Source organism: Syngnathus scovelli, unplaced genomic scaffold (assembly GCF_024217435.2).
Source record: "Syngnathus scovelli strain Florida unplaced genomic scaffold, RoL_Ssco_1.2 HiC_scaffold_41, whole genome shotgun sequence".
NCBI lineage: Eukaryota > Metazoa > Chordata > Actinopteri > Syngnathiformes > Syngnathidae > Syngnathus > Syngnathus scovelli.
In genome coordinates, this window is record NW_026061507.1 from 1,261 (window position 1) to 25,218 (window position 23,958).

Genomic DNA, 23,958 nt, shown 5'->3' on the forward strand with positions numbered 1-23,958 from the left:
AGTGGTCTAGGGGTATGAATCTTGCTTTGGGTGTGAGAGGTCTGGGGTTTAACTCCCAGATGATCCCTTCGTTAAAACATTGCTGTTGATCAACTAGCCCCATTTCATCTGAGGTGCATGTCACATGGGCTGTCAATTGAAACGAAACGGGTTGTGTTCATTTACCTTGGGTCTCTTGAATCTGTTGTTTCGATTCTCATCACTTGAATCTGCCGTCATGTGTCATCCATTGCGCCACTCACCCTACAAGACTGTATCGACTGTAAACTTGTGTGGAAAACTGTCATTGTCCAAAGGAAGGCTGTTTAGCAACAGTGACCAGCAGACAAATTCAACAAGGTCATTTGATTATACCATAACCCGGATTCGAATCGAACATTAACCACTACACGATCATGGCCTGTATGCAGTAGCGTTAATAAGATGCACATGATGGTATAGTGGTTAGTACTCTGCGTTGTGGCCGCAGCAACCCCGGTTCAAATCCGGGTCATGGCACACTCCAATTACTGTGTGGAATTTGTCCCTTTCTTAATATTGCTAAACAGCCATCTTTTGGACAATGACGATTTTCCACACGTTTGCGGTCGATAGCCTTAACTTGTAGGGCGAGTGGCGCAATGGATAAAGCATCATGGCGTATTCAAATAATGTCACCCATTTTTTATTTTATTTTTTCATTTTTGCAAAAGCTTACAAGCCACATATTCCCGTGGGGCTCGTGGAGCAATGGATAACGAACGCATCTGTCTACAGATCAGAAGATTCCAGGACTCCTGGCCAGCTCACATGCCATTTTGTGGTCAACATTAGCTATGTGTAATTTCTGTGAACTATTGGGTTGAAGTAACTCACAGACACTGTCAACCAATAGTCTTTCCAATTTTGTCTCATCTCGAGACTTAGGGATCATCGGATCTGCGTAGTTATTGGATAGTTCCACCAACATTTTAACATCAACAATCTTTCATGGTCTGCTTGAGTGTCGTGGCTGAAGATCCTAGAGAAAAGACCCTAAACATGCAACTGCATGTTGGCCATAATATAGCATTGAGGCGGCTGCAACCCCAGTTTGAATCTGGTTAATAGCCGAATGAACTTGTTGCAGTTATTTTTTATTCACCCTCAACAGTCTTACGTTGGACCATGACAAATTTACATACACGCAAGCTTACAGAAAATGACAACTTCCCGTGGGGCTAGTGGCTCGTTCCTTGCTCTGAACGGACAGCCAAAACGATTCCTAACACTTACTAATCAAGTCCTAACCAATTCCTGTGTGTGTATGGGGGAGGGGGGGGGGCAAAGGAACCAATCAGATGGCCCGAATCCATGCATGGCCGATGACGGCAGTGATCGACACAGTGATATTTGAGAATTGAAATGAAGTTTATAGGATTTGCAGACAGTGTACAATCATTATTTAAACAAAAGTAGGCAGGCGCATACATTTGGAAACCCCAACAGAAAAATGACATCAATATTTAGTAGTTCCTCCTTTTGCAGAAATAACAGCCTCTGAACCAGTGGTTCTTAACCTGGATTCGGTCAAACTCTAGGGGTTCGGTGAGTCGGTCTCAGGGGTTTAGCAGAGCCTCCCTCCACTGCGGAGGTCCGAACACACCTGATTTATAAATTCGTGATAACGCATATCTGAACTGGTCTCGCAAAGGCAACAGCAGAAGTACTACTGATTTGCTGGTATATCATTTGTCGTGAATTCATGCATTGTGTTGGTTTTATTCTTTCAACAAGGTGGTGTCCATGCACTTCTGCATAAGTTCCGCTCTAGTCTTCTGGCCCAACTCTTTCGTACATATGATGACCATGGAAAGTTCTTTGCGAATGATCAATCTTTGCCTTTCATGTTCATCGGGACTACCCTTTTAATAGGTACCTACACTGTGTATTTGGATAGAGACTGCTGAAAGGGGACACATATATGCCTCGTGAACTACATGCATTACTGCGGGTGAAGAAGAGTGAACAAATAAGTCAGCAGACAAGCTTGCCGATTTATTAGTGCCCAGAAGAGCAGCACTCTGTTCCGTACTGTAACCTGCTAGGTTTGTTCCCGGTTCTTTATCTTTAATGCTCGATATGCTAACAGCAATTACCAAGAGGCAGCCTTCACAGTTTAACTCTTTAATGTATGCCAGAATGATCGATGCACAGCTGTGGAGCCCTTTCTGCCAGATGCGAAAGAAGGTCCCTCTCTCAGCGCCAAGGTTCCTGCTCTTATACTACTCTGGGCCGCCTTCCTGCAAGGAGGCGACTCTGCCTAATCTGTATGATAACGTGTGACCTTGTCGTCTTAACTGAGAGCGAATTCTACATATGTGCAAAGGGTGTCATAGAGAAGAGAAAGCTAATAAAGCAAGAGAAGGGTTGCAGCAATATAACGGCATAGCTCAAGCTGCCCAGCTAAACACATGTGCCAAAGAGGCCTATTCTAACAAACCGTTGGTGAGAATGGCTAGAGATAGACTCTTATTGTTCCTCCCCACGGAAATCTTTAGTAAAAGGCGAACGATTTATTCGATCTGAAGAGAAAAAAGAATGAGCTGATAATCTGGGTGAAAACGGGCCACCCCACTGCTGGTCTCACCAAATTCACAGAGGGTCTCACACTCAAATTGCAGCAACCATTCCTTCTAATACAAACAATAGACGTTCATAGATTTACTATACTTAGAAGGCCTCAACCTAAATAGAAGGTTTAAACGAACGAGTATTTTGTGTTCATTAATGTCTTTTTTACTTAAAACATTGTTGGCGCACAGGATTGTAGGTACCTGATCGAACACATTCTTTCAAACAGCGATTGGGCGTCTATTTTGAGTATTGAAGGTAAAAACAGTTGTATGTCTTGGTACGTGTACTTTTGATATCAGAGAATGGGAAACGATCCCATCTCTGTGTTTTATTTGAAAACATGTGATTTCATAACGACACAAATCGGGAAAGAAAATACGATCGTAATTTCTCAAATGATTTCTCAAATTTCAGAAGTGCTCTATATCTCTCGTGTCGCAAATAATTGAGGCTTTTGTCGTTGCAGTGGAGGTGAATTTGGAGTGTAATTCACCTCCACTGCGACGGTGGCGTTCGAGATTTGACATTTGAATATAAATCTGTCCGTTACATTCCGATTGGTAGCGAATATGACATGGACCTGAGGACTGCATTTTAGTGATGAACGAATTCTGATTAATATCATAGCCGGTTTGGGCGTGCCCTTTCAGGGTCATATTTTGTTTCTACCGCTGCCTCGTGGCAGCCAGGCCTAAAAAAAGATGGGAACACCTGAGGGAGGGAGTTTCACCAAGATGAATTTGGAAGAACTTTATGAAATAAAGTTGATGTTAAAACATAGGTGGACGTAATGTCTGGAAGCCTGCGTTCAACAGAAGGCTGTTTGGCAACAGTGAACAACGGACAAATTCAGCAAGGTAATTTACTGACGCCATGACCCAGATTCGTTCCGGTGATGCTACGGCCACAACACTATACGATCATGACCAATATGCAATCGCATACAATAAGTTTAGGGTCTTTTCTTTAGGATCTTCAGCCAAGACACCCATGAAAGAATGTTGATGTTAAAATGTCGGTGGAACTATCCAACTGTGCAGATCCGATGATCCCAAAGATTTGGGGTGAGACAACATTGAAAAAACGTTTTGCTTTGTTTACAGTGTCACTTATTTTGTGGCTTACCTTTTCTTCGTTACACATCTAAAGTATCGTATCATTTTACCTTGCGGCTTATACTACACCGTACATACCATATCACGTCGCCTATTCAACTCATGCATGAGATGCGATGGCTGAAATATTTAGGCGATGGGTTGCTACTCCATTGTGCTCTCCACTCATCATTTCATATCACATCCTCGTCGGTTTCACATTCACATCCAAAGTATCTTGGCACAACATACGTAACATGACTTATCAACACAAGACGAGGTGGCCGAGAGGTTAAGGCGATGGATTGCTAATCCGTTGTGCTCTGCACGCATGGGTTCAAATCCCATCCTCGTCGAAGGCTTGCTTTGAGAGAATATTTGCCACAAACTAAACAGGAAAGAGGGTTCTTACCTGTGTATGTGTTTTGAACTGTCGCTTCTCTGAGAATCTTTGACCACAAACTGAGCAGGCAAAAGGTTTTTCTCACCAGTGTGGGTTCTTGTGTGTCTTTTGAAGTTTCCCATCTCTGAGAATCTTTGGCCACAAACTGAGTAAGAAAAAGGCTTTTCACCTGTGTGTGTTCTTGCATGTGTTTCTAAATTTACCTTCTGAGAGAATCTTTGGCCACAAACTGAGCAGGAAAAAGGGTTCTTACCAGTGTGGGTTGTTGTGTGTCTTTTCAAGCTTCCTTTCTCTGAGAATCTTTGGCCACAAGCTGAGCAGGAAACATTTTTTTCACCTGTGTGTGTTCTTCCATGTGTTTTTAAGTTTACCTTCTGGGAGAATCTTTGAAATTCTGCTGGAATGTAATGGGGTCAGCTGGTCTACTATGGGGCTCATTGGTGCAGGGGAATGATTCTCGCCTAGGGTTCTTTGATTGCCCGGGTTAAACTCCCGGACGAGCTCTTCTTTGAAACACTGTTGTCTATCGTTGTGTGGAGTCAAAGTCAAAGTCAAAGTCAGCTTTATTGTCAATTTCTCCACATGCCAAAGACACACAAAGAAACCGAAATTTCGTTCCCCCCTATCCCACGGTGACAAGACATGGCTCACAACAGACAAACAAGTAAACAAGTATAACAAAAGCGTGCTGAATAAATAATGAATAAATAACACAACAATAAATAAATAAATAAATAAATAAATACCGTATTTGCCGGTGTACAGGTCGACTCGGTGTATAAGTCGACCCCCTAAAATTCAACGGAAATTTACGATTTTATGATATATCCTTTGTATAAGTCGAGCTCAATTGTTGCATTATATTAAACTTCAAAATTCAATATGCGAAATTTATTGACGAAATGTGTTCAAATTCCGGGAGGCCGTGCGCATGCGGCTGTTTATAAGCACCGCGGAGGAGATCGCGGCCGGCGAGCTCGCGCACGCCGCCCGGCACCAACGGGAGGCCGGAAATAGCTCCAAGCCGAGCGGATCGGCACTTTATAAGCACCGCGCAGGAGATCGCGGCCGGCGAGCTCGCGCACGCCGCCCGGCACCAACAGGAGGTCGGAAATAGCTCCAAGCCGAGCGGATCGGCACTTTATAAGCACCGCGCAGGAGATCGCGGCCGGCGAGCTCGCGCACGCCGCCCGGCACCAACGGGAGGCCGGAAATAGCTCCAAGCCGAGCGGATCGGCACTTTATAAGCACCGCGCAGGAGATCGCGGCCGGCGAGCTCGCGCACGCCGCCCGGCACCAACGGGAGGTCGGAAATAGCTCCAAGCCGAGCGGATCGGCACTTTATAAGCACCGCGCAGGAGATCGCGGCCGGCGAGCTCGCGCACGCCGCCCGGCACCAACGGGAGGTCGGAAATAGCTCCAAGCCGAGCGGATCGGCACTTTATAAGCACCGCGCAGGAGATCGCGGCCGGCGAGCTCGCGCACGCCGCCCGGCACCAACGGGAGGTCGGAAATAGCTCCAAGCCGAGCGGATCGGCACTTTATAAGCACCGCGCAGGAGATCGCGGCCGGCGAGCTCGCGCACGCCGCCCGGCACCAACGGGAGGTCGGAAATAGCTCCAAGCCGAGCGGATCGGCACTTTATAAGCACCGCGCAGGAGATCGCGGCCGGCGAGCTCGCGCACGCCGCCCGGCACCAACGGGAGGTCGGAAATAGCTCCAAGCCGAGCGGATCGGCACTTTATAAGCACCGCGCAGGAGATCGCGGCCGGCGAGCTCGCGCACGCCGCCCGGCACCAACGGGAGGTCGGAAATAGCTCCAAGCCGAGCGGATCGGCACTTTATAAGCACCGCGCAGGAGATCGCGGCCGGCGAGCTCGCGCACGCCGCCCGGCACCAACGGGAGGTCGGAAATAGCTCCAAGCCGAGCGGATCGGCACTTTATAAGCACCGCGCAGGAGATCGCGGCCGGCGAGCTCGCGCACGCCGCCCGGCACCAACGGGAGGTCGGAAATAGCTCCAAGCCGAGCGGATCGGCACTTTATAAGCACCGCGCAGGAGATCGCGGCCGGCGAGCTCGCGCACGCCGCCCGGCACCAACGGGAGGTCGGAAATAGCTCCAAGCCGAGCGGATCGGCACTTTATAAGCACCGCGCAGGAGATCGCGGCCGGCGAGCTCGCGCACACCGCCCGGCACCAACAGGAGGTCGGAAATAGCTCCAAGCCGAGCGGATCGGCATTTTATAAGCACCGCGCAGGAGATCGCGGCGCCTCATTGGACTTCCAGTGGGCCGCGCACTCGCGCACGCCGCCCGGTTCAAATTTTCTAAGTGCAACGCACAATGAGATGCATGAGAAACGGCCTTGGTTACCATCACATTTGAAGCGATGAATACGAAGTTAAATTTTATGACTCGGTGTATAAGTCGAGGTCGATTTTTTTCGGTTGATTTTGGATCGAAAAAGGTCGACCAATACACCGGCAAATACGGTAAATAAATAAATAAATAAATAAATAAATAAATAAATAAATAAATAAATAAATAAATAAATAAATAAGAGGAGCAGAAAAAAAAGGAGCAAGTGCGCGTACAGCAGACATTCCCGAAAATAGCGCAACAGTGCCGCACGCTACGCAGAAGGGGGTCGCGAGTTCAGGGCCCTAACAGCCTGGAGAAAGAAGCTGTTGGCGAGTCTGGTGGTGCGGGAGCGCAGGCTCCTGTACCTCTTCCCAGAGGGCAGAAGGTCAAACAAAGAGTGAGCCGGGTGACTCACATCTCTGGCAATCGAGGTTGCCTTGCGGGCGAGATGGGAGGTGTAAATGTCCTTCAGGGAGGGGAGCGAAGCACCAAGAGTCTTACCAGCCGTATTCACTATGCGCTGCAGGGCCTTCAAGTTCTGTTCAGTGCAGTTACCACCCCAGACAGCGATGCAACTGGTGAGGACGCTCTCAATGGTGCCATGGTAGAATGTAGACAGGACTGCCTGAGGAGCACATGCACGCCTGAGCTTCCGCAGGAAGTACAGGCGGCGCTGAGCTTTCTTTGCCAGTGACGAGGTGTTTGCGGACCAGGAGAGGTCCTCACTGATGTGCACCCCCAGGAACTTGGTGCAGCTCACCCTCTCCACCACAGCACCGTTGATGATCAGCGGCAGGTGTGTTGTGTGACCCTTCCGGAAGTCAACAATGATTTCCTTGGTCTTATTGACGTTCAGCAGGAGGTTGTTGTCCCTGCACCACGTGGTCAGAAGGTCAACTTCCGACCTGTACCGAGTCTCGTCGCCTTTCGTGATGAGACCCACCAGAGTCGTGTCGTCAGCAAACTTCACTATGTGGTTGTCGCTGTAGGTCGCAGTGCAGTCATGCGTCAGCAGGGTGAAGAGCAATGGACTGAGCACGCAGCCCTGGGGGGCCCCCGTGCTCAGCGTGATGCTGGCGGAGATTTTGTCGCCAACACGCACCACCTGAGGCCTCTGACAGAGGAAGTCCAGTATCCAGTTGCAGAGGGAGGTACTGAGGCCCAGCTCATAGAGTTTGCAGATGAGTCGCTGCGGCACAATGGTGTTGAAGGCAGAGCTGAAGTCCACAAACAGCAACCTCACATATGAGTCCTTTCTCATATGACAGGCCAATGTTACACAGAATGTACCATGGTCTGCAAGCTTTCTTTGAGGCTCGTTGGTCTAGGGCAGGGGTGTCAAACTCATTTTTGTCGCGGGCCACATTGTAGTCAAAGTTTCCCTCGATGGGCCATTATGACTGTCAACCCAAATAAATAAACGCCTCATATTATATACAGTATAAGCTACAAAACAAACTGACAAATAATTGCTTTTTCAAATCAGACTCGTGGAAACTTTTCACATATTTCAAAAATAATTTTAAGAAGATTCTTAAAAGTTCCGACAATTTGCAATGTTAGTATGACATAGATTTAATGCACAATTTGTCGTTGCGGGCCACAGAAAATGATACGGTGAGCCATAACTGGCCCCCGGGCCTCGAGTTTGACACCAGTGGTCTAGGGGTATGAATCTTGCTTTGGGTGTGAGAGGTCTGGGGTTTAACTCCCAGATGATCCCTTCGTTAAAACATTGCTGTTGATCAACTAGCCCCATTTCATCTGAGGTGCATGTCACATGGGCTGTCAATTGAAACGAAACGGGTTGTGTTCATTTACCTTGGGTCTCTTGAATCTGTTGTTTCGATTCTCATCACTTGAATCTGCCGTCATGTGTCATCCATTGCGCCACTCACCCTACAAGACTGTATCGACTGTAAACTTGTGTGGAAAACTGTCATTGTCCAAAGGAAGGCTGCTTAGCAACAGTGACCAGCAGACAAATTCATCAAAGTAATTTGATTATACCATAACCCGGATTCGAATGGAACACAACCATTAACCACTACACGATCATGGCCTGTATGCAGTAGCGTTAAATAAGTTGCGCATATTGGCCATGATCATATAGTGGTTAGTACTCGGTGTTGTGGCTGCAGCAACCCTGGTTCGAATCAGGGTCATGGCATACTCAAATAACTATGTGGAATTTGTCCCTTGCTCACTATTGCTGAACAGCCATCTTTTGGACAATGACGATTTTCCTCACGTTTGCGGTCGATAGCCTTAACTTGTAGGGCGAATGGCGCAATGGATAAAGCATCATGGCATATTCAAATAATGTCACCCATTTTTTTTTTGTTTTTCATTTTTGCAAAAGTGTTACACACAAGTTTATAAGCCACATATTCCCGTGGGGCTCGTGGAGCAATGGATAACGCATCTGTCTACAAATCAAAAGATTCCAGGACTCCTGGCCAGCTCACATACCATTTTGTGGTCAACATTAGCTATGTGTAATTTATGTGAACTTTTGGGTTGAAGTAACTCACAGACACCATCAAAAAATAGTCTTTCCAATTTTGTCTGATCTCAAGTCTTAGGAATCATCGGATCTGCGTAGTTATTGGATAGTTCAACCAACATTTTAACATCGACATTCTTTCATGGTCTGCCTGGGTGTCGTGGCTGAAGTTCCTAGAGAAAAGACCCTAAACATGCAACTGCATATTGGCCATAATATAGCAATGAGGCGGCTGCAACCCCAGTTTGAATCTGGTTAATAGCAGAATAAACTTGTTGCAGTTATTTTTTATTCACCCTAAACAGTCTTACGTTGGACCATGACAAATTTACATACACACAAGCTTACAGAAAATGACAACTTCCCGTGGGGCTAGTGGCTTGTTTCTTGCTCTGAACAGACAGGCAAAACGATTCCTAGCATTTACTAATCAAGTCCTAACCAATTCCTGTGTGTATGGGGGGGCAAAGGAACCAATCAGATGGCCCGAATCCATGCATGGCGGATGATGGCAGTGATCAACACAGATATTTGAGAAGTGAAATGAAGTTTATAGGATTTGCAGACAGGGTGCAATCATTATTTAAACAAAAGTAGGCAGGTGCATACATTTGGAAACTCCAACAGAAAAATGACAGCAATATTTAGTAGATCCTCCTTTTGCAGAAATAACTGCCTCTAAACCAGTGGTTCTTAACCTGGATTTGGTCAAACTCTAGGGGTTCGGTGAGTCGGTCTCAGGGGTTCAGCAGAGCCTCCACTGCGGAGGTCCGAACACACCAGATTTATAAATTCGTGATAAAGCATATCTGAACTGGTCTCGCAAAGGCAATAGCAGAAGTCACACCGATTTGCTGGTATGTCATTTGTCGTGAATTCATGCATTGTGTTGGTTTTATTCTTTCAGCAAGGTGGTGTTCATGCACTTCTGCATGAGTTCCGCTCTATTCTGGCCCAACTCTTTCGGTGCAGCCGTTGTACATATGATGACCCTGGAAAGTTCTTGGCGAATTATCCATCTTTGCCTTTCATGTTCATCGGGTCTACCATTTTAATAGGTATCTACACTGTGTATTTGGATAGAGACTGCTGAAAGGGGAAGCATATATGCCTCGTGAACTATATTTATTACTGCGAGTGAAGAAGAGTGAACAAATAAGTCATCAGACAAGTTTGCCGATTTATTAGTGCCCAGAAGAGCAGCACTCTGTTCCGTACTGTAACCTGTTAGGTTTGATCCCAGTTCTTTATCTTTAATGCTCGATATGCTAACAGCAATTACCAAGAGGCAGCCTTCACAGTTTAACTATTTGATGTATGCCAGAATGATCGATGCACAGCTGTGGAGCCCTTTCTGCGAGATGCGAAAGAAGGTCCCTCTCCCAGCGCCAAGGTTCCTGCTCTTATACTACTCTGGGCCGCCTTTCTGCAAGGAGGCGACTCTGCCTAGCCTGTGTGATGACGTGTGACCTTGTAGTCTTAACTGAGAGCGACTTCTACATATGTGCAAAGGGTGTCATAGAGAAGAGAAAGCTAATAAAGCAAGAGAAGGGTTGCAGCGATATAACGGCATAGCTCAAGCTACCCAGCTAATCACATGTGCCAAAGAGGCCTATTCTAACAAACCGTTGCTGAGAATGGGTAGACGGGGAAGCCTGTAAGTGAGTCCGTCACTCGCATACTCCATCGCTTCTCGGCCTTTTGGCTAAAATCAAGTGTAGTCTCGGTTCTTGGGTTTGAGGGATTAAGAGAGCTGATCATAGAAGAGAGAATTTTAACCATAAAAGTGGTGCCAAAGAGGCCTATTCTAACAAACCGTTGGTGAGAATGGGTAGAGATAGACTCTTATTGTTCCTCCCCACGGAAATCTTTAGTAAAAGGCGAAAGATTTATTCCATCTGAAAAGAAAGAGAGATCTGATAATCTGGGTCAAAACGGGCCACGTCACTGCTGGTCTCACCAAATTCACAGGCGGTCTCACACTCAAATTGTAGCAACCAGTCCTTCTAATACAAACAATAGACGTTGATAGATTTACTATACTTACAAGGACTCAACCTAAATAGAAGGTTTAAACAAGTATTTTGTTTTCATTAATGTCTTTTTTACTTTAAACATCTTTGGCGCACAGGATTGTAGGTACCTGATCAAACCTTCTTTCAAACAGTGTCACCTATCGATTGGGCGTCTATTATGAGTATTGAAGGTAAAAACAGTTGTATGTCTTGGTACGTGTACTTTTGGTATGAGAGAATGGGAAATGATCCCATCTCTGTGTTTTATTTGAAAACGTGTGATTTCATAACTTTATTCAAATCGGGAAACAAAATACGATCGTAATTTCTCAAATGATTTCTCAAATTTCAGAAGTGCTCTATATCTCTCGTGTCGCAAATAATTGAGGCTTTTCTCGTTGCTGGCATGGTTTGGAGTGTAATTTACCTCCACTGTGATGGTGGCGTTCGATATTTGACATTTGAATATAAATCTGTCAATTTACTTTAGAAAGTAAATGTTGTTTTCTAGAAATCTATACTGAGATGTATGAGGAACAACAATCGGGCGTATTCTTAAAAAGACAGACCTACAGCCGACAAAAAGGTTTTGATACGTTCATATCATATGACGAGTCAGGAACGTGGTAATTCCATATTATTTTGCATTGACTAATTTGGTTAATACAGTTTAGCAAGCAAATGCACAGTTCCATAGTACAGTTAATAACATGCTCAAAAGCATTCAGTGTGTCACAGCACCGCAGACCTAAACTCCATGTACGTACGACTGCGTGTGATTTTTGTTTTAATCAGAAAGACCAGGGGAGAGCGCGAACGCAGTCCACGACTGTTGTGTTTATACGGAGTAGAGATGAACACGAATGCAACTTCTTTATTCAGCAACTTTTTATTTTCTCCCCACTCATGTCTTACATAGCAGTACAATGCCCCTGGCGCACCACAGAGCCCCCAACTGTCAACATTATTTGAGACCTCCAATAACAAACTATATAATATTATAGTTTCAACATACGATAATACCACATCTCCCTTTTTCCAGGGATCATAGGGTAGACTGCCTTTGTCTCGTCAGACCTTAGAGCAGTGGTTCTTAACCTGGGTTCGATCGAACCCTAGGGGTTAGGTGAGTCGGCTTCAGGGGTTCGGCAGAGCTGGTATGTCATTGCCCCGCCCCCGCCCCGGGACCCCCCCCCCCCGCCCACGGATGGCTGAACACACCTGAATATCGTGTAAATTCGTGATAACGCATATCTGAACTGTTCTTGCAAAGGCAACAGCAGAAGTCACACTGATTTGCTGGTATGTCATCCCCCCCTATATAGAGGGGTTCGGTGAATGTGCACATGAAACTGATGGGGTTCGTTTAACCCGCCCCCCAAAGAGGGGTTTGTTGAATGCACATATGGACCTGATGGGGTTCGGTACCTCCAAAAAGGTTAAGAACCACTGCCTTAGAGGATTATTCTGCCTCTTGTGTAGAAAGGTCTGTTCCTAACTTTTGCCAAGGTCTTTCAGGGCACCCTGATGGCACGAGTGCCTCTTTTGGGTTGTGTCGCTCTTGTATGCATGTCCTGCAGTTCAGTACCATTTTGTTCACTTGCTGGCTGAGTCCCGGCCACCACACAGATTGACGTGCACGTGATTTACATTCCAGGACACCTAAGTGTCCTTCGTGTAATTTGAACAGCACGTCGTTCCTCATTGCGGAAGGTATTACCAGTCGTGTGTCCTTTAGCATCTTTCACTGTTAATGTGGCTCGCTCCGGCCAGTCATTTTTTAGCGCTGGTTCCTGTTTTGCATGTGCTGGCCATCCTTCCATGCACATGGTCATGACACGCGAGCAGACACTGTCGGCTTTCAACTGCTCTTTCAGGTTTTCTGTATATGATGAGCTGACAGGTAGACTCTCAGTGACACAGTCCACAAATATGTTTGTGCTCTCCATCAGCTCCTGGTCATCAGTGGACATGCGTCATTTTACAGGTTGCACGTGAAAGTGTGTCTGCTGTCCAAAGCGACTTTCCTGGTACGTGCACGATGGAGTATGAGTAGCACATCACCCTCATCCTGAAACCCTGGATTCTCTGTGGCAAAAGATCCAGTGCTTGGGCTCCAAGCAGGATGAGAAGGGGTTTATGGTCGGTCTCCAGGCAAAACTCCTTTCCAATGAGGAAATCCCGAAACCGTTCACAGGCCCATGTGAGGCCCATGTGAGGCCCAGAGCTTCCTTCTCCACCTGTGTGTATCGTTGCTCAGTTGGAGTGAGTGACCGTGATGCGTAAGACACAGGCTTCCATCCTTCCCCTCATTTCTGAAGAATTACGCCCCCCAACCCATACGATGATGCATCAGCAGATACTTTGGTGTCTCTGCCCGGGTCATACATAGCCAGCACCGGAGGAGAGGACAGAGCTTTCTTTAGGTCTTCAAATGCTGCTTTTGTCCTTTTGGGGCACGACCACCATGCCGGCACACCAATCAGTTGGCTCCTTCACCCGACTAATGACGCCCAGAGCTTCCATGCGCTGGAGCTCTCTCTTGACTTCACCCACCAGTGGTAGTGGAATCCTCCTGTTTTTTTTTACTGAATATGGCACGGCACCTGGCTTGACCTTTATGGTGTATGGTTGTTGTAGCTAACCCAGACCGCTGCGCAACTTGGGGTAACTTGCCTTGAAAGTCTCCATGTCTATGCTGTCGACTCGGATAAGCAAGCCAAGAAATGTGCTCTGGTTTTGATCAATATATCAGTGTTTTTTTTCATTTGCCGTTCTCATCCCTGATGTTTAGCTCTGCTTCAAAATGAGGCTTGTCATCTTTCTGTGGCAACTGTGATTTTTTTCTGTGGCTCATCACCTGACACCTACCCACAGTTTGCGGTGTATTTGTCTCCCTAGACTCAATATATATATTTGTGTGTGTATATATAAACAGTGATCTCCAAGAACCACCATCATGTGTTTTTTTTTTTTAACAACGATTACTTCTAGAACATTCCTTGAAAATAATACGTCCTCATCAGTGAGTTGTTTTAGAACAGGCCTGTCGGCTACTCATGTGGTAGTTGGGGGCTGCCTTTTGCCGATGGGCACAACTGTAGTGAATGCAAACTTCCTGTGTTGCAGAGAAGAACCAGCGGACACACATAGTCATTGCTTTTCTTTTTGTACCTTTAATCAGAAATCTGCTATTGGCTGTAATGAAGATTTGGCACACAAAACGTACCTATATTCCTGGACTTGGACTCTGACTCGGGGACTCGGACTCGGTCGGACTCTGTCATTTTTGCCGGACTCGGACTCAGACTCGGTGCTGATTTTGACCGAGTCCACCGAGTCCGACAATAAAAAAATCACGTTCAATTTTATTTTCATCATGCTGCTCAGAATGCGAGTAGGAATACTGTCCACAGCCCTGCTTACGATCAATGTGGCCACGTTGAGTTGCACTTAGGCTAATGTTTACATTATGTACCAATGTCAAGGACGATTATGTCACCCAGCTTATATCATTGATGTGTTTCGATAGTTGTGGGGTCGTCACTAATTATTTGTGTTTAGATAAATGTCTGAGCTATAATGGTGTAATTAATGATTAAAAAATATTATCTTACATGTCCCGTGTTTCAGAATGGTTATTTAATTGGGCAAGAGTGTTTTCAAGCGTTTTGCCTCATGCCAATGGCACTCAGGGCTAAGGGTGGGCTTCAATGACCGTTTTTGTAAAGCCACGCATTTAATACCATGTCAAATAATATATTAGAGTGTAGGTTATGTTCCAATGTATCCACTTCTATCGGTTAAATTGTCAACCGTACATTTATGACTATGCCTCGAGTGATCTACGTTATGAACTAGCACAACTCCGGTGGGGCAGGGAAAATGTTATCGATCCGACGTCCGATTGGAACGTCGCCTCACTTTTACGTCCGCCCTCTCAGCAAGGGATCCTATATAAGCCGAACCAGCCAGTGTGAAAGCAGTTGCGTTCGTTCTGATAGATTTTGATCTAAATTAGCCTTGACTAAAGACGAAGCAGTCACATGAATTAACGGAAAAAATTGACAGCCGGACTGGGACCCGGACTCGGACTCGGTGGTCAAGAGGCCGGACTCGGTGCAAAAATCCGACCGAGTCCACAGCCCTGGCTCAAACCTCATTGAATAAAGTACATAAGCAGACAAGTATATTCACATATTAAATAAATAAAAGAAACATTTTAAACATAATTATACCTACACACCAAATCAATAAAGAAGACATAACTAGACATTTTTGATAAGTGGTAATGAGAAAGGTTTTTATAACTTTATGATCTGATATATATATTTCTGAGCACTTTGAAATAACAAATGTTTTTTGATATATTGCCTGAATAGCTTAATGACCCTTAAGGAACTGTTCAATGCATGCCTGATGATTTTCTAAATCACGGACACTGCCAAAGTTGTCTAAAAATGTTCAGTACTTGATTGTATCTTATGTTTTGACTAATTCTAGACACCAGTTTTCGATTACTACTGAACGTTCTGGACAGAGGGAAATATTTTGCCTAACAAAGAAAAGATATGGTTGAAAGCATGATTAAATTAAGAATATGATGACGTAAGCAAGTACATGGAGATCAAAAGAACAAACAAACAAAAACATGGTAAGTGGTGAGTACAAACTTTGCATGGTCAGGGAACATTAATAAATAGGTAGATGATGTCACAGCCAAAAGCTCACATAATTCCGTACAAAATGACAAAATTGAAAGAATGATGAATGGATGAGGTGGAACAGTATATGTGCAAGAATGTTTACAGGAAGGTCACTTGGAGATAAAACCAGCAGGTGCCAGAGGGAGACAGCCAAGCCAAAGACGATCGTCAAGGCTGAAAGACGGAAAGGACAACAACAGCCCCCACAAATCGAATCTCCCATAATCAGCACCCAACCCCACGGAACCAGCTCTCACCGAACCAGCACCCACTCCCATGGAATCAAACTCTCCTGTGAACTTGCCCCACCCCAAAGACTCATCACCCATCAAACTCGGCCCACACTGGCCGACTGAATATAAGCTGACCAAAGAACCTTGAAGGTGGCCTTTTCTGAATGGAGACTTTGCGCTCTTGAAAGGCCCAGCGCTGTATTGTACTTTCCTGAAGACAGAGCTTTCTGAACAAGAATTGTGATTGAACTCAACCAACCTGTGTAAGTCTAATTTCTGCTTCAGTGTCTTAGCATTTTCCTAAATCTGAAGAAATCAAACGAGCACACAGTGAGTAAATTGGATAACTGGTGATTGGCAATGACTTTTGCCGTGAGGCGCAGATAGTGCGCTCCCTAAATTGTGGACAAAATCCAACAGGTGCATGAACTCAATCTGTTCTTCAACAGATTTGATTCCGCCTCCCCCCCCCACCCCTTCACCTCGCTCCGCATCTTTTTCTACCACCTTCGACACTCCAGCCCCCCCGCCAGCTCACCAACCCCCTCCCCCGGAGTCACTCTTCTGTCTCCTGTCTCCACTCCATCACCCCGGTCTTCCGACATCCCCCTCTTCTTTACAGATCTTCAGGTTCACTTCAGAAAGATCAAAGCAGGGAAGACCCCGGGCCCAGACGGCATCTGGCCGAGACTGCTCAGGGATTGTGCGGACCAGCTGAGTGGTGTGGTCAGGTACCTGTTCAACCTAAGCCTGAGCCTGAACAAGGTCCCAGTACTGTGGAAGACCTCCTGCGTGGTCCCTGTACCAAAGGTGCCATGCCCCAAGGAGCCTAACCACTTCAGGCCTATTGCCTTGACTTCCCACCTGATGAAGACTATGAAGAGGATCATCCTGGGTCACCTGCGTTCACTAGTGGGAGCGCAGCTGGACCCCCTGCAGTTTGCTTACCTGCCTGGTGTTGGGGTGGACAATGCATTGATTTATTTACTGCACAGAACACTGCTTCACCTGGAGGACAACAGGAGCACTGGGAAGATCATGTTCTTTGTTTTCTTCAGCGCTTTTAACACCATCCAGCCGTCACTGCTTAGGGTGAAGATGGAGAAGGCGGGTGTGGACCAGTGCCTGACTGCATGGACAACGGACTTCCTCACCGACCGGCCGCAGTTTGTGAGGTTACATCGCAGTGAGTCCGACGTGGTGCACTGCAGCACTGGTGTCCCCCAGGGTAGGGTGCTCCTTTCCTTTTCACCCTGTTCACGTCAGACTTTACCCACGACACCGCGCACTGCCAAATCCAGAAGTTCTCCGACGACATGGCCATTGTTTGAAATGTCGCAGAGGGGAACGATCTGGAATATAGGTTGGTCATCAAGGACTTTGTCAGCTGGTGTGAGCTCAACCAGCATCAGGTGAACAACACCAGCAAGACGAAGGGGTTGATTGTGAGCTTCGGGAGGACAGCACCCATCTTCACTCCAATGAACATCCAGGGATCGGACAGTGAGGTAGTGGAGAACTACAAATTCCTGGGTGTTCGCCTTAACAACAAACTGGACTGGACTGGACTGGACTGATCACACCCATATCCTGTACAAAAAGGGCCAGAGTCGCCTCCATCTGCTGAGGAGACTGAGGTCCTTCGGTGTGTGCAGGGCTCTCCTCCGGACCTTCTATGACTCTATGGTGGCCTCGGCCATCATCTACGCTGTGGTCTGCTGGGGTGGGGGCAGTAGTGACCGGGACAGGGGGGGACTGAATAAGATGCTCAGAAGAGCGAGCTCTGTTCTGGGCTGTCCCCTGGACTCCATTGAGGTTGTGGGTGAGAGGAGGACGTTGATTAAGCTTAAATCCATCATGGACAACACCTCTCACCACCTCCATGAGAGTGTGCGGTTCCTGAGCAGCTCCTTTCGCGGCAGACTTTTGCACCCTCGGTGTAGGAAGGAACGGTTCCTCAGGTCCTTCATTCCCTCTGCTGTCAGACTTTACAACATGCATGCCGCCTGATAAAATGAATGTGTTTCGTCTCTACTAGCAGCACTTGTGTTTATCCTTGTCTGTTATTTACTCTTTTTTGTAATTCTGGCACTTGTTTTATTCTTGCACTCGTATTATTATTGCACTGATATGCGCTGCTGTGACAAGTGAATTTCCCTGCTGTGGGATGAATAAAGTTCAATCAATCAGTCAAGAGTTGGTTCAGACTGAAGTCAAGTTTTTGATTTCAAAGCATGACACGTTAAATTGACTATGAAAGGGATCGTCTGATCCGAAGTCAGGTGCCTTATCCATTAGGCCACATCGCCATGTGAAATACTCCATGTTTTCAGTGTGGCCTTGATAAGACTGTTTAACGGTTCCCAACAAGCAAGGATGCCCAATGTGGGAACCGAACCCACGGCCCTGAGTTTAAGAGTCGCATGTTCTCCCCACTGAGCTAACCAGGCTTTTCGACCTTGGAATTGTTTCATTTTTTCATTTTTTTTGAATGGGTTAGGGGAAATAGAGAAATGTTTTAAGTGTGGCCTCTGAAACACATCTATTGATAAGACTAAAGAATCAAAGGTTCCCGACAAGTGTGGGCTGCCCAATATGGGGATAGAACCCACAACCCTGAGATTAAGACTTGCATGCTCTACCACCTGAGCTAACCAGGCTTCTCCTATTAAGAACTGTTTCATTCTTTCACTTTTTTAATGGGTTTGGTTCACGAAAACCAGAAGCCACGTTTTAAATCTGGCCTCTGAAACACATTCGTTGATAAGACTAAACATTTAAAGGTTCCCAACAAGTGGCAGCTGTCCAATGTTGTCTCTAGTTGGAAACCCCAGCCCGAGTTGGAAACCCTAATTGGAAACCCTTGCCCCAGTTGGAATTCCTAGTTTGAAACCCTACCCGGAGTTGGAACCCTAGTTGGAAACCCTAGCCCTAGTTGGAAATGCTGGCTCTAGTGTGCAATAGAGAAAGCATTTTTTCTTTTGGTTTTTGTCACTTTGTTGCACTGAAAATGGAGATTGGGGGGGAGTCAGCACAACAAAAAAGAAATCAGAAACCAAAACCTTTCTGACAGTATAGAAAAGAATAATAAATAATACATAGAATAAGGTTTACTGTCTGTGAAGTTGAGTTTAATTGAAATGGCCAGTGGTTGAATCAATTTTACAGTAAAATAGCTTTGTAAAACCAACTATTCATGGCCTCGGTAGCGCAGGCGGTAGCGCGTCAGTCTAGTAAACTGAAAGTCGTGAGTTCAACCCTCACACGGGGCTATGTTTTATTTAGTCCTAACCCTAACTCGAGCCCTTGTTGGAAACCCTAGCCCCAGTTGGAAACCCAACTTTGAGAATGGTCAGACAGAAGTACCTTTTTCTTTTGATGAAGTTCAGTTTGATGGAAATGGCCGGTGGTTGAATCAATTTTACAGTAAAATAGAATTTTAAGACAGGTGCCACAAATTCTCGTTGGCGCAGGCGGTAGCGCGTCAGTGTCGTAATCTGAAAGTCGAGAGTTTGATCCTCACACGGTGCATGATTTATATATATTCCAACCCTAAATCTAGCCCTACCTGTAAACCCTAGTCCTAGTTGGAAATCCTAGCCCTAGCCTAGTTAAGTTTGATCAAAATGGGCGGTGGTTGAATCAATTTTACAGTAAAAAACAATTGCACAAATTGCAAATGCATAGCCTCGTTCGCGGAAGTGGTAGTGTGTCAGTCTCATAATCTGGAGGTCGTAAATTCGACCCTCACACAGGGCACACTTTTATATAGTCCTAACTCTAGCCCGAATTGGAAACCCTCATCCTCGTTGGAAGCCCCAGTTGGAAACCCTGGCCACAATTTGAAACCTTAGTTGGCTTCCCTAACCCGAGTTGGAAACCCTAGTTTCAGAATGCTCAGACTAAAAGTCACTTTATCTTTCTGTGAAGTTCAGTTTGATTGAAATGGCCGGTGGTTGGATCAATTTTACAGTAAAAAAGAATTGTAAAACTGTAAATGCACAGCCTCATTAATGCAGGTGCTAGCATGCCAGTCTCACAATCTAAAGGTCAAGAGTTCGGTCCTCAGGTGGGGCAGACTTTTTATATACCTAGTCCAAACTAGCCCTAACCCTAACTCTAGCCCTAGTTGGAAACCCTAGTCCTAGTTGGAAGCCTTAGTTGAAAACCCTATTTTCAGTAGGGAGCAGGTTGCTCAGACTAAAATAACTTTTTCTTCTTTTAAGGGGTAGGGCAGCAAAGTAAGCAGGGATTGTGAATATCAGCAAGCACAGGTTGCTCAACTGGAGTCAAGAGAAACAAATTAAAAATTGTACATCAGATGAAAAATGTGCCTCTTTCTTTTGGCTTTTGTCACTGACATTTGGGGTCACCACAACAAAGATCAAAACAGCACAAAAACAGTTTACCTATATTTTGTCACGTCTCGCCCCCAACTGCTCCACTATGTGTCTGTCTTGGTTTCTGTCTGTGTGCTCGCCCCTCCCCTCCTGTGTGCCCATGATCAGTGTGATTGTTCCCACCTGCTTCTCGTTACCTGTCGTGTATAAAAGTCCTGTCTGCCCCTCTCTCCCTGTCGGATCATTGGTTTTGGTTTTGGTTGCTGTCGTTCGGTGTTGGCGTGCTGTCTTGGTGCCGTCGTGTCCTGCTGTCTTCTTGTTTCACGTCCTGGTCAGTCAAGTTATTGTTTAGGTCATGTCAGTTTACCGAGTCTGTATTTTGAGTTGCTTCGGTGGACCCTGGTCCGGGCTGCACTTGGTCGTCCTGCTCCATGCTCCACACCCGACCGTGACATATTTTCCTCTTTCAATTTGATGATACACTAGACATGAATACCTGTTTAGATTTGAAATCTTATCCATTAGGCCAGATAGCCATACAGGAAATTCTGACAAGTGATAGCAGTGCAATGATTTTTGAGCATATACAGTAAATCTACAGCCTAGATTCAAGTGGAGTTAACTGACTGGATCAGAAGATTAAGGGGTTCAAGTCCCTTCGTTGTCAATTTAATGAATGTCAAGAGGAAAGTAGCCTAGTGGATAATGTGTCTAACATTAAATAATAGTTTTTATTTTGTTTCTGCATTACCCAATACATCTCCTTCACATTGTGACACATTCTCCCATTATCTGTCTGTGTTAGGTAGAGAAAAAGATTTTAAAGGAAAGGTAAGTATTGTTGTGTTGTGTTTTGTTGTATTGTGTGTTGTCATTACCGTATTTTCTGGACTATAAGTCACGTTTCTTTTCATAGTTTGGGTGGGGGGGCGACTTATACTGAGGAGCAACTTATACGTGATTTTTTGTCACAAATTTTCAAAATAAAAAAAAAACGAAAAATGGATAAACGAACCGTGATGTAGCAAGGGATTACTGTAGTTTGAACTGCAAGTGACATCAGCGGCGCGGCGGTTGTTTACTTAAAGGACAAAGGATTCGATCACGGGATGACGAAGATGACGAAGGGCCCCATGTACTACCGGCATCTTTAGTGGCTTTGCTTGTAAGTGACACAGAGGACAGAGAGTTTTTTTTTCCCAATGATCATCACACACACATCTGGGTGTGGTGAGATTTGTCCTCTGCATTCAACCCATCCCCGTGTGATTTTGATCCATCCCCTGGGGGAGAGGGGAGCAGTGAGCAGCAGCGGTGCCGCGCTCGGGAATCATTTGGTGATCTAACACCCAATTCCACCCCTTAATGTTGAGTGCCAAGCAGGGAGGCAATGGGTCCCATTTTTATAGGTATGACCCGGCCGGGGTTTGAACCCACAACCTTCCAGTCTCAGGGCGGACACTCTACCACTAGTTTGAAGGATTTAATGATTTGGAGTGACACAGAAGGTTTGAAAAACTATTATATGTTTCACGCACACCCGGTCCTATTCTATGGAGCTCTCTTCGACCTCTGTGGCTGGAAGTGCCACCTCCAGGGATGGAAGTCCACGCTGCCACACGCCTGGAAGTCGATGCCGGTGCTTGGGGCTGTGTGGCGGTGAACTGTTTATGTTATTGTTATTTGATATATTTGTCATTTTCAAAACTTGTTCAGGAAAAAAAATATTATTCAGTGGTAATGTTGGACGTTTTCAATAAATACAAATTCATACAGTTTTAGGGTTCTCAGGTTAAAAAAGGCAATGCATGCACGGGGGCCCCCAGGGCTGCGTGCTTAGTCCATTGCTCTTCACCCTGCTGACGCATGACTGCACTGCGACCTACAGCGACAACCGCATAGTGAAGTTTGCTGACGACACGACTCTGGTGGGTCTCATCACGAAGGGCGACGAGACTCGGTACAGGTCGGAAGTTGACCTTCTGACCATGTGGTGCAGGGACAACAACCTCCTGCTGAACGTCAATAAGACCAAGGAAATCGTTGTTGACTTCCGGAAGGGTCACACAACACACCTGCCGCTGATCATCGACGGTGCTGTGGTGGAGTGGGTGAGCTGCACCAAGTTCCTGGGGGTGCACATCAGTGAGGACCTCTCCTGGTCCGCAAACACCTCGTCACTGGCAAAGAAAGCTCAGCGCCGCCTGTACTTCCTGCGGAAGCTCAGGCGTGCATGTGCTCCTCAGGCAGTCCTGTCTACATTCTACCGTGGCACCATTGAGAGCGTCCTCACCAGTTGCATCGCTGTCTGGGGTGGTAACTGCACTGAACAGAACTTGAAGGCCCTGCAGCGCATAGTGAATACGGCTGGTAAGATTATTGGTGCTTCGCTCCCCTCCCTGAAGGACATTTACACCTCCCATCTCGCCCGCAAGGCAACCTCGATTGCCAGAGATGTGAGTCACCCGGCTCACTCTTTGTTTGACCTTCTGCCCTCTGGGAAGAGGTATAGGAGCCTGCGCTCCCGCACCACCAGACTCGCCAACAGCTTCTTTCTCCAGGCTGTTAGGGCCCTGAACTCGCTACCCCCTTCTGCGTAGCGTGTGGCACTGTTGCGCTATTTTCTGGAATGTCTGCTGTACGCACACTTGCTCCTTTTTTTGCTCCTCTTATTTATTTATTTATTTGTTGTGTTATTTATTCATTATTTATTCAGCACGCTTTTGTTATACTTGTTTACTTGTTTGTCTGTTGTGGGCCATGTCTTGTCACCATGGGATAGGGGGGAACGAAATTTCGGTTTCTTTGTATGTCTTCGGCATGTGGACAAATTGACAATAAAGCTGACTTTGACTTTGACTTAAACAGTTCTACGAATCCTGTTTCATCCACTGAGTGTGTATGTGTGCCACACGTTTTTAGCAATTAAGCCCGTGACTGAAAATGGCGTGTGCGGTAAAGACGTCGGCCCATGATCAAGAAGGTGGTTCACCCCATGTGAGGCTCAGCCATTGCACTACGGTTGTGCTGACCTCTGCAAATTCCCCTACTGTGTGAATCTTGACTGCATTATTTCTGGTAGTGGGGGACTGTGTTCGCGCTCTCCTCTGGTCTTTCTGATGAAAACAAAAATTAAGCGCAGTAGTATGCACATGGAGTTTAAGTCTGCGATGCTGTGACACACTGAACGCTTTTGACTATGTAATTAACTGTACTCTGGAACTGTGTGTCAGGGTTCTCCAGATTATTCTTATCGTATGATTATGTTGGAATGCAGCCTGTAATAAATAACCTAGCTAGATTAGTTTTATGCTTATGTTGGAATGCAACCTGTGATAAATCACCTAGCGTGTCCCATCCTACACAAAGTCGTAAAACACCCCTTGCTATGTTTTGACTAGAGGTCAAGGGCTTTCTCTATTCAGTCCACTCTTACCCCCACCCTGTTTCTCTTAATAAAAATGCTCTTGCAGGAGGCGAGAGTCAGACCTCCATTCGAACATCGCTGTACGCACAGCGACGAATGGACTCTCCACCTGCAGGTGTCTAAAGGGACTTACTCGTCTCCCGTGTGGTTCTTGCAAAATAAGTTGGACTGAGCGAATCTCTAACACTGTGCATTTGCTCGCTAAACTGTATTCACCAAATTAGCAAATGCAAAATAATATGTAATTACCACGTTCCTGACTCGTCATATGATATGAAC

The 23,958-nt window shown here is 46.1% G+C and overlaps 5 non-coding genes across 5 annotated transcripts; 3 read left to right on the forward strand and 2 right to left on the reverse strand.

Moving 5' to 3' along the window:
• Nucleotides 1–425: 425 nt before the first annotated feature.
• On the forward strand, nt 426–498 carry trnah-gug (transfer RNA histidin (anticodon GUG)). The gene has a single exon. It is a non-coding gene; the product is annotated as a tRNA-His (tRNA).
• Nucleotides 499–2,451: 1,953 nt separating this feature from the next.
• LOC125967997 (U5 spliceosomal RNA) lies at nt 2,452–2,563 on the reverse strand. Its single transcript, XR_007480990.1, has one exon. It is a non-coding gene; the product is annotated as a U5 spliceosomal RNA (small nuclear RNA).
• Nucleotides 2,564–3,963: 1,400 nt separating this feature from the next.
• On the forward strand, nt 3,964–4,045 carry trnas-gcu (transfer RNA serine (anticodon GCU)). Its single transcript has one exon. It is a non-coding gene; the product is annotated as a tRNA-Ser (tRNA).
• Nucleotides 4,046–10,764: 6,719 nt separating this feature from the next.
• LOC125967995 (U5 spliceosomal RNA) lies at nt 10,765–10,874 on the reverse strand. Its single transcript, XR_007480988.1, has one exon. It is a non-coding gene; the product is annotated as a U5 spliceosomal RNA (small nuclear RNA).
• Nucleotides 10,875–23,196: 12,322 nt separating this feature from the next.
• Nucleotides 23,197–23,362, forward strand: LOC125967993 (U1 spliceosomal RNA). Its single transcript, XR_007480987.1, has one exon. It is a non-coding gene; the product is annotated as a U1 spliceosomal RNA (small nuclear RNA).
• The last annotated feature ends 596 nt before the right edge of the window (nt 23,363–23,958 follow it).